Here is a 14,692-nt window from a genome sequence, read left to right on the forward strand (position 1 = left end):
TCTCCCTCTACTACTCCTCCCTGCTTGTACTCTCTCACTCTCTCTGTCAAATAAATAAATAAAATCTTTAAATAAATAATAAAAGTGGGAAGGTGATTTAAACAGTTTTGCTAAATTTCTAGATCATACAAATGTGATTTTGTGATGATTTAGTTGGCTAAATTTAAAAAAAGGAAAAGGCTAGACAGTGACAAGTTTAAAGTTTACATCTTAACTCTGCCCTGATACATAGTATCCTTTCCTAACTCACTTCTTTCCCTCAGTTTTATAAATTACAAAATAGAATTCATTTTTTTAAAGTTGAAAAGGCATTTAAAGAACATATTCATTAAAATCAGTCTAGGATCCAAATTCTGATGTAATCTGAACATTTGGGGATAAGATTAGATATGCCAACCTCTGAAATGGAAACAAACTAACACTAAATCCATTTGTGGAAATAATCCTAGAAAGTAACTTAAAAATGTATTAGAAAAAATGCTGCTCATGAAATTAAGGGTTCCTAATATATATTCTTGTAGACTAGAGATAGTAATCAAAATATAATGTGTAGAATGATCTATAAATTTGGTATTTAGACATTAATGACACACACACACACACCCCAGTCACTGGCATATAATAAATATTCAGGTGTTAATTATTATTATTAAATGTATAGATTAGAAATAAAGTCAAAGAAAGAGAAAGAGACCAAAGAGATAGCACCTGAAATCTATACAATGGTCCTTTACTTAGAATAAAATATTCCTAGAGATAACAATACAAAGAAACAGGTTTCCTGAAGAATCTCAATTTACTGGATATATACAGGATTTTTAAAAAATTAACTGGGGCGCCTGGGTGGCTCAGTCGGTTAAGTGACTGCCTTCGGCTCAGGTCATGATCCTGGAGTCCCTGGATCGAGTCCCGCATCGGGCTCCCTGCTCAGTGGGGAGTCTGCTTCTCCCTCTGACCCTCCCCCCTCTCATGTACTCCCTCTCTCTCATTCTCTCTCTCTCAAATAAAAATAAATAAAATCTTTAAAAAATTAACTGTTACCAATGGTGCTATGTTTTGTCCCCCTTCCCTTCTGGCTACAGGGTCTCTTAGCTACATCTTGATCTAATTTCATTACTTTGGTTATCAGAATAATGTGATTCTCTTTAGCATGGGCCAAATTTGTGGCTCGTGGGGCTTGCAGTTGGTACAGGACCCTTATTGCTATTAAGTCTCTCTGTCTCTCACTGTCTCTGACTATCTCTTGCATACGCTCATGCACACCTCTCATTTCTCATCTCTCTGCTATATTTTCTCAGGGTTTACCTTCATTCTCCAATACTGCAAGAAGCCACTCCTAGACATGAACTTCCTTTAAGCCTCATTAAATAACAAGGAATGAAGGAGAAACATAGTGCTTTACTAGACTGGTGGCTTTTTAAACCTTTTGTAACCCAGTGCAATACACATATAATGTCAACCCAATACAGACATACAGAAATGTGTATTAGTCAGCTATTTCTGCGTAATAACAACCAGAACATCTCAGGGGCATACAATACTAAGCATTTATTTTCACTTACTGGTGTGTGTTGCTTAGGGTCAGCGGATCTATGCCGACTTCAGCTAGGTTTCATGGCTGATCTTGGCAGGGCTGGCTAGTGTCTGGATCGGTTGGTGGTTAGCTGACCAATAGACTTTTCTTACTCAGGGAAGGGTCAGCCTTTTTGTTCTACTAGATTTTCAACTGACTGGACAAGGCCCACCCACATTAGAGAGAGCAATCTGCTTAATTCACCTAAGGATTTAAATGTTAATGTCATCCAAAAACACCTTCAAAGAAACACTCAAAATAATATTTAACCAGGGGCGCCTGGGTGGCTCAGTCATCAAGTGTCTGCCTTTGGCTCAGGTCATGATCCCAGGGTCCTGGGATCGAGCCCTGCATCAGGCTCCTTGCTCAGCGGGAAGCCTGCTTCTCCCTCTCGCACTCCCCCTGCTTGTGTTCCCTCTCTAGCTGTCTCTCTCTCTGTGTCAAATAAATAAATAAAATCTTTTGGGGCGCCTGGGTGGCTCAGTTGGTTAAGCGACTGCCTTCGGCTCAGGTCATGATCCTGGAGTCCCGGGATCGAGTCCCGCATCGGGCTCCCTGCTCGGCGGGGAGTCTGCTTCTCCCTCTGACCCTCCCCACTCTCATGTGCTCTCTCTCATTCCCTCTCTCTCAAATAAATAAATAAAATCTTTAAAAAAAAAAAAATAAATAAATAAATAAAATCTTTTTAAAAAATAGTAATATTTGACCAAATATCTAAACACCCTGTGGATCCGTCAAGTTGATACATAAAATTAATGGTCACAGTCTCTTTATGCTTTGCTTTCCTAGAATAGTGATCATCCCCAATCTACCTCTCCAATTACTCCTTCCCCACGTCCCCCAACCCCTGGAAAAATGCATCGTAACATTCTTGTTTCTGGAAGATAGGCCATATTTATCTTGTAGTTTTGTGAACTCCCAGTCCACCACTGAATACCCTCTTTGGGGTTTAATACCTCACTGTAAATAATACTGTTTTACACAAAAATCTTAAAGTAATTGTACTTTTTTTCTACAAACACACAAAGTTATGTCAAATCCCTGTGGAAAAGAATGGAATATAAATATACATACATTGTTTTTATCAACCAAATGTTTTACATATTTAACTACTTTTATAAAGTGAAGGCTGTCTTTTAAGGTCTTAAGTTGTTGGGTTTTCAGACGAACTCAGTCTTATCTTTTTCTTTTTCTTCCCATTTTATTAATAAACCAAAAAAGTCTTCCCTAATTCTTAAGTTTTTTCTGTTTTTCACAATTTCTTAGTTTGAAGGAGCAAAGAAGTCGCAGACTATATCTGATGAATCCAGAGGCTTTAAAATTCATTCCATCATTATTCCACAAACATTTACCCATCATAATTTTGAGATATTTGAAACACAAAGATGCATAATGCATAGTCCATAGCTTTAAGGGGCTCATAACCATATGAGAGAGAAAGAGACTTATCAAACACAATCCTGGAGTGCAGAGGCTCTCTTGGTCTAGTAACAGGCCCCTTATTTCTCCATTTTATAGGTGGAGAAAATAGATGCAAAAATCTATAACCAGTTGGGCAAATTGTAGTGAGTTGGTAACCCAGTAAGAGAGAAAACACTGAGGTGACACCAACTCTTATAAATCTGTACCTGGGTCTGAGCCTGGCCCAAGAGAATCAAGCCACTGGGCAAACTGCCATCCTAGCAACTGACTGACACCAGCTCAGTATGACTCGCCATACCTCCCAACAATCCTTTTTTTTTTTTAAAGATTTTATTTATTTGAGAGAGTGAGAGAGAGCATGAGCAGCGGCCAAAGGGAGAGGGAAAAGCAGACCCCCCCCCCCCCGAGCAGGGACTCAACCCTCCCCCTGCCCATGATGAGGCTCCATCCTAGGACCCTGGGATCATGACCTGAGCCAAAGACAGATGCTTAACTGACTGAGCCACCCAGGTGCCCCACAATCCTGTCTTTTGAAGTCAGCTCATTTTCTCATTCTCAAAAAGGGCTATTTCAGATATTCTTTGTTTTCATTTCTCTAACCCTATTAGTCACCTCTCTTTATTTTCATAGATGACCTTTCTTCTGACTTCAACCCCCTCCCCCAACCATAAGCCATTAAAAACTCTGCCACCAAATTGTAGTCCAAGCCTCTACCTCCCCTTCCCTTCCAGAGGTCAGTGTAGAGATCATAGGGAAGTTCAGTCTCACATTTCCCTTAAGCTGCCCACTTAGTTCTCTTCTGGGCATCTAGTCAGCTTTATGGTGCTGTTCTTTGTACTGCTGGTCACTGAGAGGAAATCTGGGACATGGTATCCTTTAGGGAAGACATGGACCTGGGGTAGACTACCACTCCAGGTTACCCAGGATCACCAGTTAAACTATGCAAATACACATAAATCTCTTCACTGGTGCTTTGGGCCAATTTTAAAAGTGGAATTACAGTGTGGGAGAGAAAAAGCTAAAACTCAGCACTGAATGGGCTTCTCTCTGAATCCAAAGGTGACTTGGTTCTCACAAATAAAATACAGCAAAAATGATGGGCTGTCATTTCCAAGATTAGGTTAGAAAGGACTGTGACTTCCATCTTGCTCACACTTTCTCTCTGGTTCTCACTTGTTCATTCTGATGAAGGTAGCTGCCATGTTGTGAGAGATACCCTACAAAAAAGCCCACGTGGCAAGGAACTGAGGGAGGCCTTGAGGCAACAGTCTGCAAAGAACTGAGGCCTTCAGTGAAATAGACCACGAGAAGCTAACTCCTGCGGACAACCAGATGAGTGAGCTTGGAAACACATTCTTCCTTCAGCTGATCTTTGAGATAAATACAGACGGTCCCCAACTTATGATGGTTTTACTTACAATTTTTTCACTTTACAATGGTAAAGAAGCAATACACACACATTCAGTAGAAACTATACTTCGAATTTTTAATTTTAATCTTTTCCAGGGCTAGCAATCTGCAGTACCATGCTTTTTCATGATACTGGGCAGTGGCAGTAAACCGAAGCTCCCAGCCAGCCAGGCGATCACAAGGGTAGACAACCAAAACACTTATAACGATTCTTACCCACACAACCATGCTGTTTTTCACTTTCAGTACAGTACTTGATAAATTACATGATATGTTCAACACTTTATTATAAAATAGGCTTTGTGCTGGATGATGTTGCCCAACTCTAGGCTAATGTAAGCGTTTTGAACACATTTTAAGGTAGGCTAAGCTATGATGTTTCGTAGGTTGGTTGTATTAAATGCATGTTTGACATAATGGTATTTTTAATTTACAGTGGGTTTATTGGGGTGTGATCCCACTAGTCAAGGAAGATCTGTACAGCCCAGCATCTTGATGGTTGCCTTGTGAGAGACCCTGACCAAGAGGACTCAACTAAGCCATGCTGTGGTTCCTGACCCACGTGAAATGTGAGTATATTATATATAATATAATTATTATTATATATAAATATATATATATTATATATAATATAATAATTATATTAATAATATATTTTCTAAAACAAACATTAATTCTCTGGGACAGTAAATCTAAAGCCATAAAGAAAAAGAGCATATTTTCTGATTACATTTCTGATTTGAAATGGCTGCCTTCCACAACCCACTACCTTTGGAATCAACTATTTTATTTTATTTTAAGATTTTATTTATTTATTTGTCAGAGAGAATGAGAGAGAGAGCAAGAGAGAGAGCACACAAGCAGGGGGAGCTGCCGGCAGAGGGAGAAGCAGGCTCCCCTCTGAGCAAGAAGCTCCATGTGGGACTTGATCCTAGGACCTTGGGATTATGACCTGAGCTGAAGGCAGATACTTAACCTACTGAGCCACCCAGGCATCCCTCAACTAGTATTTTAAATTATAGAGTATTTAGTTCCTTTTATACTTTCCCTTTCAGCCTTCAAATATAATAAAGGAGCTATAAGAATTCCTACCATAGTTAAGTCAAGACCACTGAAATGATGGTTTTAAGTGTTTTCCTTCAAGAAAAAGAAGATTCCATCCTGATTTTATGGTTGCATGACCATCTCTATCTTTAAAGCATTTATTCAGCAAACATTAATTGAGAACCTCCTACTATGTGCACCAAGTCCTCAGCCTCAGGTTGGGGCTGCAAGGATTAATCAGACTTGGTCTTTAGTGAGGGAGTCTAACAAATCCACAATGTCATTAAATACAGTAGGATAAGTTTCAGTCGCTTTGGAAATACAGAGTGGGGATTCTGTAAGATTTTTTTGCAGGACATGATTTCTGATTTGAGACCTGAACAAGTGGTAGATGGCCTGATGGAGTAAATGGAAGGGAGTCTGTGGTAAGAGAGGAACAGTAATGTGCAAAGCCTTGGAGTCTTAATCATTGGGTTATTCTATTTCACTTTTTCTGTATTTTTAATGTCTCCGTTTACATTTGGCATCTTCTTCGTGGCCTTTAAACATCTTAATATTTCTTAGATTCAAAAACAATGAAAAAGAGTATAGCAGAGTAGGACCCTAAGTTCATCTTATTCCATAGGTAAAAACTAGATAGCACTCACACCAGCAAATAACCCAGAAAATAACCTGAAAACAGGCAGAATAAACTCGACAACTAAATATAGAGAAGCGGCCACACTGAAAGGGGAAAGAAGGACGGAGACACAGTTAAAAGCTAAATGGACCTGCAGGACTGTCTGTGGGAGGGAGGGACACCATGGGCTTGGAGAGGGGAGAGAAGCAGACCCTTACACAGATGAGCCTGTATAGGAAGATGAATCCCCATAACATTTGGCTTTGAAAACCAGAGGGTCCTAATATTGTGAGTTCCTACAACCAGCAGGACTTAAAACCTGAAATTTAAAAAATCAATGGGATTGGCTTTGCGAGAACCAGAAGGTCAAAAGGAAACTGAGTCCCCATCCTTAAAGAGACAACACAATGGAGGGATGGGGTAACTGGGTGATGGCCATTGGGGAGGGTATGTGTTGTAATGAGCACTGGGTATTATATGAGACTGATGAATCACAGACCTGTACCCCTGAAACAAATAATACATTGTATGTTAATTAATTGAATTTAAATAAAATAAAAAAGAGATAATACAAAAAAACAGCCAACAGAGATACAGCATAGAAGAAGCAGTTTGAAAACTGCCTGGGGCACACAGGAGGGAGAACAGTTTACTCATCTTAGAGCATGTCCCAAAGGGACAGAGTTCTTGGAAGACTTCTCCAGGAATAAAGGAGCTGGCAGGCACCATTTCCCTCCCTTGCCCCCCAGCATAAACACATGGCCACCTGCAGGAACCCTCCTGGTGCTGATACTACCTAACTTGCTAACACTGCCCCCTCATCCCCCGTTCCACTCTGTGCTCTGTTTTGGTGGATCCACTCTCTTCAGTCAAGACTGCCTCAGTCCCAGAGCTGCAGGGCCACTTCTGCAGAGGACCAGTGGCCCAAACCTTGCTAACACCACTTCCCTCCCCAACACTCCCCTTCCCCACATGTTGCATATCCACTCCCTCCAATATGCTTTTGGCTGGAGCCCATCCTGGGTGGTGCCACAGGCCTGGCAGTGTGCAAGCCGCCCCTTTAGTGCCCAGCACCACTCCAAAGTGACTCCTGCCCTGGAGAGAGGGGAAGATAACCACACATACCAGTCAGACTTAGACACCAGAAGTGGGCTGAAGGCAGACAACTGGTATGACAGCAGGCTTCGCACACCAGTGAAAGCTTTTCAGGGGACAACATGGGGAAAGTGCCCTGCAGTTTGGTGCTACTGCATCTTTGGCAAACACCTGGTCTGACTCAACTCAAACCTAAGGCAGCCCCAGACTGGCCCACTAACACCACAGGGACAAAACACTGCCTACAACAGGTAGAGAGCCACTGCAGATGACTGGATTGAAGGAAAAAGTGGCTCAGCCATAACAGTAGAGCACATGCAACACGCGGAGGAGACACCCCTGAAGCACTAGATTCCAGTGAACAGGGCACATTGCACTGCAGGGCACCACAGGACTTCTTCTTCATAAGACCACTGCTTTCAAGAGCAGGAGACCTAGCTGACTGTCTCAACACAGAGAAACAGACAGAGAGTTAGACACAATGAGGAGACAAGGGAATATGTCCCAAATGAAAGAACAGGACAAAAATCACAGCAGAAGACCTAAGCAAAATGGACATAAGGAATATGCCTGATGCAGAATTTAAAATTATGATCATAAAGATACTCACTGGACTTGAGGGAAGAGTGGAGGACATCAGCAAGACTCTTAACAAAGAAAAAAGAACCAATTAGAGATGAAGAACACAATAAATGAAATTTAAAAATACACTAGACGGAAGAAATTGTAGACTAGAGGAAGCAGAAGAGCAGATCAGAGACCTGGAGGGCAGAGTAATGGAAAGTAATCAAGATGAGCAGGTGAGAAAAAAATTATGCAAATGGGAATAGACTTAAGGAATTCAGCAACACCATCAAGTGTAATAACATTCACATTACAGGGATCCCAGAAGGAGAAGAGAGAGAAAAGAGGACACAAAATCTATTTAAAGAAATAATAGCTGAAAACTTCCTGAATTTGGGGAAGGAAACAAATCCAGACCCAGGAGGCACAGATTCCCCAACAAAATCAACTGAGCTATACAGTGTCCCTCTACCAAACATTTATGTTATTTTTTTTTTAAGATTTTATTTATTTATTTGACAGAGAGAGACACAGCGAGAGAGGGAACACAAGCAGGGGGAGTGGGAGAGGGAGAAGCAGGCTTTTCGCTGAGCAGAGAGCCTGATGCAGGGTTTGATCGCAGGACCCTGGGATCATGACCTGAGCCAAAGGCAGATGCCTAATGACTGAGCCACCCAGGCGCCCCCCTCTACCAAACATTTAAAAAAGAGTTAATACTTACTCTTGTCAAACTATTCCAAAAAATAGAAGAGGACTTCCAAATTCATTCTATGAGACCAGCATTACCCCGATACCCAAACCAGGTAAAGACATTACAAAAAAAAAAGAGAGAGAGAATTATAGGCCAATATCTCTGATGAACATAGATGCAAAAATCCTCAACAAAATATTAGCAAAACAAATCCAACAATACATTTAAAAAATGATCCACCAAGATCAAGTGGGATTTATCTCTGGAATGTAAGTGTGGTTCAATAGTTGAAAACAATCAAAATGATACATCACATCAATAAGAGAAGGATAAAAACCATATGATCATTTCAGTAGATGCAGAAAAAGCATTTGACAAAGTACAACACCGATTCATGATAAAAACCCTCAACAATGTAGGTTTAAAGGGAACATACCTCAACAGAATAAAGGCCATATGTGAAAAACTGACAGCTAACATTATACCCAATGGTGAAAAACTGAGAGCTTTTCACCTAAAGTCAGGAAAAAGACAAGAATGTCCACTCTCACCACTTTTATTCAACATAGTACTGGAAGTTCTAGGCACAGCAATCAGACAAGAAAAGGTAATAAAAAGCATCCAAATTGATAAGGAAGAAGTAAAACTTTCATTATTTGCAGATGACCTGATATTATATATAGAAAATCCTAAAGACTCCACCAAAAACCTACTAGAACTGATAAATGAATTCAGTAAGGTCACAGGATACAAAATCTGTCCCATTTATATACACTAATAATGAAGCAGCAGGAAGAGAGATTAAGAAAACAATCCCAGGGGCACCTGAGTGGCTCAATCAGTTAAGCATCTGCCTTTGGCTCAGGTCATGATCCTAGGGTCCTGGGATCAAGCCCCACGTCGGGCTTCCTGCTCAGTGGGGAGCCTGCTTCTCCCTCTCCCTCTGTCTGCCACTCTCTCTCTCTGTCAAATAAATAAATAAAATCTAAAAAAAAGAAAAGAAAAGAAAATAATCCCATTTACAATTGCACCAAAAATAATAAAATACCTAGGAATAAACTTAACCAAGAAGATGAAAGTGAAGATAATCCATGCTCATGGATTGGAAGAACAAATATTGTTAAAATGTTCATCCTACACAAAGTAATCTGCACATTTAATGCAATCCCTATCAAAATACCAATAGCATTTTTCACAGAACTAGAACAAACAATCCTAAAATTTGTATGGAACCACAAAAGACTCCAAATAGCCAAAGCAATCTTGAAAAAGAAAAGCAAAACTGGAGGTATCACAATTCCAGATTTCAAGTTATACTACAAAGGTGTAGTAACCAAAACAGTATGGTATTGGTACAAAAATAGACACATAGATCAATAGAATAGGATAGAAAGCCCAGAAACAAACCCACAATTAATATGGTCAATTAATCTTTGACAAAGGAGGCAAGAATATGCAATGGAAAAATACAGTCTCTTCAACAAATGGTGTTGGGAAAACTGGACAGCTACATGCAAAAGAATGAAACTGGACCACTTTTTTATAACATCCACAGACAAAAAAAAAAAAGCCCTCAAGATGGATTAAGGACCTAAATGCAAGAGCTAAAACTATAAAAATCCTAGAAAAGAGCACAGACAATAATTTCTCTGACATCAGCCGTAGTAACATTTTTCTAGATATATCTCCCAAGGCAAGGGAAACAAAAGCAAAAATAAACTATTGAGATTACATAAAAATAGAAACCTCTGCACAGCAAGGGAAACAATCAACAAAACTAAAAGACAACCTACTGAATGGGAAAAGGTATTTCCAAATGACATATCCAATAAAAGGTTAGTATTCAAAATATATGAAGAACTTATATAACTCAACACACCAAATCAAATAATCCAATTAAAAAATGGACAGAAGACATGAACAGACATTTCTCCAAAGAAGACATACAGATGGCCAACAGACACATGAAAAGATGCTCAGTATCACTCATCATCAGGGAAATGCAAATCAAAACTACAGTGAGATGCTAAGCAAAATAAGTCAATCAGAGAAAGATAATTATCATATGATCTCACTGATATGTGGAATTTAAGAAATAAGGCAGAGGATCATAGTGGAAGAGAGGAAAAAATGAAACAAGACAAAACCAGAGAGGGAGACAAACCATAAGAGACTCTAATCTTAGGAAACAAACTGAGGGTTGCTGGAGGGGAGGGGGGTTGAGGGATGGGGTAACTAGGTGATGGACATTGGGGAGGGTATGTGTTGTTATGAGCACTAGGTGTTATATAAGACTGATGAATCACAAACATGCACCCCTGAAACAAATAATACATTATATGTTAATTAATTGAATTTAAATTTTAAAAAAAGAATATACTTTGATCTATGTGGAGATTGGGGGAAAAAAACTACAATGAGATATTACCTCACACCTGTCAAAATGGCTAAAATCTAAAACTAAAATCTAAATCTAAATCTAATCTAAATCTAAAATCTATTTTCTAAAGAAATAACAAGTGTTTGTGAGGATGTATAGAAAAAGGAAACCTCGTGCGCTGTTAGTGGGAATGCAAACTGGTGCAGCCACTGTAGAAAATTGTACAGAGGTTCTTCAAAAAATTAAAGATAGAACTACCCTATGACCAGTAATCACACTACTGGGTATTTGCTCAAAGAATACGAAAACACTAATTCGAAAGGATATATGCACTCCTCTGTTTATTGCAGCATTATTTACAAATTATGGAAGCAGCTCAAGTATCCATGGATAGATGAATAGATAAAGATGTGGCACGTATATACAATGGAATATTATTCATTCATAAAAAAAATGAAATCTTGCCATTTGCAACAACATGGGAACTAGAAAGTATAATGCTTAGGGAGCTAAGTCAGTCAGAGAAAGACAAATACTATATGATATCATTCATATGTAGAATTTAAGAAACAAAGAAAGGGGAAAAAAGAAGAGAAAGAGACAAATCAAGAAACAGGCTCTTAACTATAGAGAACAAACTGATGGTTACCAGAGGGGAGAGCAGTGGGGGGATGGGTGAAATAGGTGATGGGGATTAAGAAAAGCCCTTGCTGTGATGAGCATTGGATGATGAATGGAAGTGTTGAATCACTGTATTATACACCTGAAACTAATATAACATGGCATGTTAACTGGAATTAAAATAAAAATTTTAAAAATTAAAAAACTTATTTTTATTATGTTCTTCTTATCTAACCTGTTTGGTGAACAGCTTAGTCATGATCAAATTAGATAATGCATATGGAAGCAATATGGAAGCTGTCAAATGCTACACAGAAGAATCTATCTAAGAGCTATAGTTAAAAACATGAAATTTCTTCTCTTCCCCAAAGGGATAATGTTAAATCCTTAATGGGATTGCATTTCCAACCACACAAATTCTTGAGAATTTTTTTGGAAAATCTCCTAAATACAGTCAGAAGTAGACCCCACACTGATCCTTTACATCTAATGTGTCCTTATACCAAGCCAGAACAGAGTTCCCAGGCCTGCGTCATGCTGCCCTAGGTTTGATTTGGATTTCTAGTTTTTAGAGAGGTGGAGTATTCTTTGCTGATTGGCATTTTCCTCACTGTAGCATTAAGCTCAATAATGCAAACTTTGTATGTAGCTTTTCTTTGAAAGCACCCAAAAAATAGCTTTTTTGAGAATATTTAGCCCTTCCCTCTCACCACCAAGAAAAATATGGCAAGTTTTAAGTTTAGGATAGGCTACATTTTCTCATTTATATCCATATGTGAATGACTGCTTTACTACTCACCAGCAAAAATTCTTTCCAGTTCTCAAAAACCCACTATCCACAAACTTCTAAGTAGCTTATTCATAGTTGGAACCTAAAAAGGTTATGTTATACTTACTTAGTTTCTTCAAAATTCCTTCTCTATGCTATATAAGATGCTACTAAACTTTTAACAACAATAAATTTTATTTTTTCTTATAGGAAGCTAGGCAAAACTACCAATGGGGTATTAAAACCCACAAAATTGTTATTGTTGAGAACAATCTCTTGAAAGACATTAAGCCACATTCCACATTTGTACAAAGTCCCCCAAGTATGGCACAGTCCTATAATCAATGTTATATGAGTAAATTTATTTTAAAATCTTGGTGGATTTGAAGCATATATAATAATAATACATTTTAAATGAGGTCAGAAGAAGATTTTCGGAAGTTTTCCCCCAAATTTTTTTAAGGGTAACTTTCTTGGCCAATATCAGAATTTGTGAGGCTGATAACTTGTCTTAAAATAATATTTTATAAAAAAATTTAAGGCTCTTTAGAAAGAGAAATTGCTTTGAAATGCTAATTACCCCCACCCCTCCTTGGTTTCTATTGCATTTGTCATCTTATTATCTTAAGACATGTTGGTAAGAGGCTGATATGGAAGGGCTTTGAAACAAGAAGAAAGTCTTTCCAGCCTTGAATTAAGGTAATTTTAAGTATCAAATCTACAGACATCCAGGGGGTTGTTCAAGAACAAAGCTTCATCTGTTGCCTGTTCTTATGCATTTTAATGTACTGTACACTAAGACTCAAGAAAAAAAAGGTTTAATGAGCTTCTGACTTTTGATTGAAACTCTTTTGCAAAGTCTTTCACAAAAACATTTTATAACCCAGCGAGTTAAGTAAGGATTTTTTAATTTTATTATTATTATTTTTTTAGTTTTTTAGAAGAATGAGCCAGGCTTTGAAAATCATTCTTCTAGAAACCTAAAGCTTTGCTGATTGCTTCCAGGTTTTGATATATTTCTGTGGTTAACAGGATACCTCAGTAGGGGGCATCAAAGAGATGTTAGGTTTGCACCTAGAAAATAATTCTCTTTTTGTATTGAAATTGAATTTGCCTTTATAGATAGAATAAATTTACATTTCAAATAGCAAAGGAAATTCTGCAAAGGACTCCTACAACATTCAGACCCAAGTTATCTATAGTCTACCACCTTCAGTAACTTCTTTGCCAATTATCCTGGATCTGCAAAGAAATTCTTATAAGGGCATTTTAAGCACCATGAGGAATGCATGATTAACTTTTATAGAAAAGCAATCTAGAATATAAGAATTATAGGTTATATGTCCAAAATGCCTTTTTTCTGAAGAGCAGGGACTGTGGGGTTATCAAGATGAATAGAAACCTAGTAAACAGAAATGGGAGATACTGGGAGTGACAGGAATTCAAGCTGAGTGAGGTGTGCCCAAAGCCAAGGGTGCTACTTGGTGGCCTGGATGGGGGTGGGGAGATGCCCTTTCACCCCACCCAGGTGAGCCAGGTGCCTGTCATCCTCAAAGAGGCTGTCAGGATTAAATTCACCTTGTCACTCATCCCTGTTTTCATTAATCAACACTTAAGTTTCCTGTCCTTGACCCAGTCTTAAACTTCACTTCCTACCTCTTTCCAAATCATTTCACTGAATTTCTAGGAACTTCTAGCCCACAGATTAAACAAGCCCTCCAATTATCTGAAACTATGACTGAGAACTCACCTCCAAATCTTGCCTTAACTGAAACCTGACTCTCTGCTGGAGATACCCTCCTCCGTGGGCATTTCCAATAGTGGCTATTCTTAAACCCAGCTATAGAGGAAGACATCTTATCAATGGGACCACCTCCTTCTAGCAAATATTTAAATGTCGCCTCTTCCCTTTCTGATTCTCTTAGCATGCATAGACTGACCCTGCTCAGCACTATCTTTGAGGTTCAGCTAGCCTACCAGAGGATGTGTTCCCTCCTTCCTCCTCTTCTCCCTCCCTCTCCTTCCCCTACCCTTCCTCCTCCTCTTTCTCCTCCTTCTTGTCTTGTCCTCCTCCTCCTCCTTCTTCTTCTTCTTTCTCTGTTTCTTCTTTTGGCTGCCAAGAGGCATGTAGTTCTTGGTGAATACATTTAATTGGTAAAGTTTTAGTAAGTTTAAATGATAAATTTAATAGGAAAAGTTCATATTTTGATCTTCACATCACCTTTCATTTTTGACAACATAAAAAAGTTTTTTATATTAAACTGTGAGTATATAGGAGAAAGGAACCATTTGTTAAAATGTTTCTTTTTGTATGTTAATCAACTACCTTATGGATTTTTCTTTTTTGGTTTATATATTATTTGCCTGCTGTTATTTAATTATTTTCTTAAGTACTATTCAGTGAAGCCATGTACAATTATTGGTGGATTTAGGCTGTCTTTTCCAAGTTTTGCTCCCTAAATCAGACTCTTTAACCCCTTTGAGTTGCCACACTACCATGCTGA

General features: G+C 38.6%; 1 long non-coding RNA gene across 2 annotated transcripts in view; it reads left to right on the plus strand.

Moving 5' to 3' along the window:
- Positions 1-4,695: 4,695 nt before the first annotated feature.
- The window catches only part of LOC145722319 (uncharacterized), a 46,310-nt gene continuing 36,313 nt past the window's right edge, over positions 4,696-14,692 (plus strand). The window contains exon 1 of one of the 2 annotated variants that reach the window (XR_014146483.1): positions 4,696-4,974. This is a non-coding gene — a long non-coding RNA (uncharacterized LOC145722319). The remainder of the gene's footprint in view (positions 4,975-14,692) is intronic. The other variant, XR_014146482.1, reaches the window with a different exon arrangement.

This window comes from Leptonychotes weddellii, chromosome 6 (genome assembly GCF_054177405.1).
Source record: "Leptonychotes weddellii isolate Sample4059 chromosome 6, ASM5417740v2, whole genome shotgun sequence".
Classification (NCBI taxonomy): Eukaryota; Metazoa; Chordata; class Mammalia; order Carnivora; family Phocidae; genus Leptonychotes; species Leptonychotes weddellii.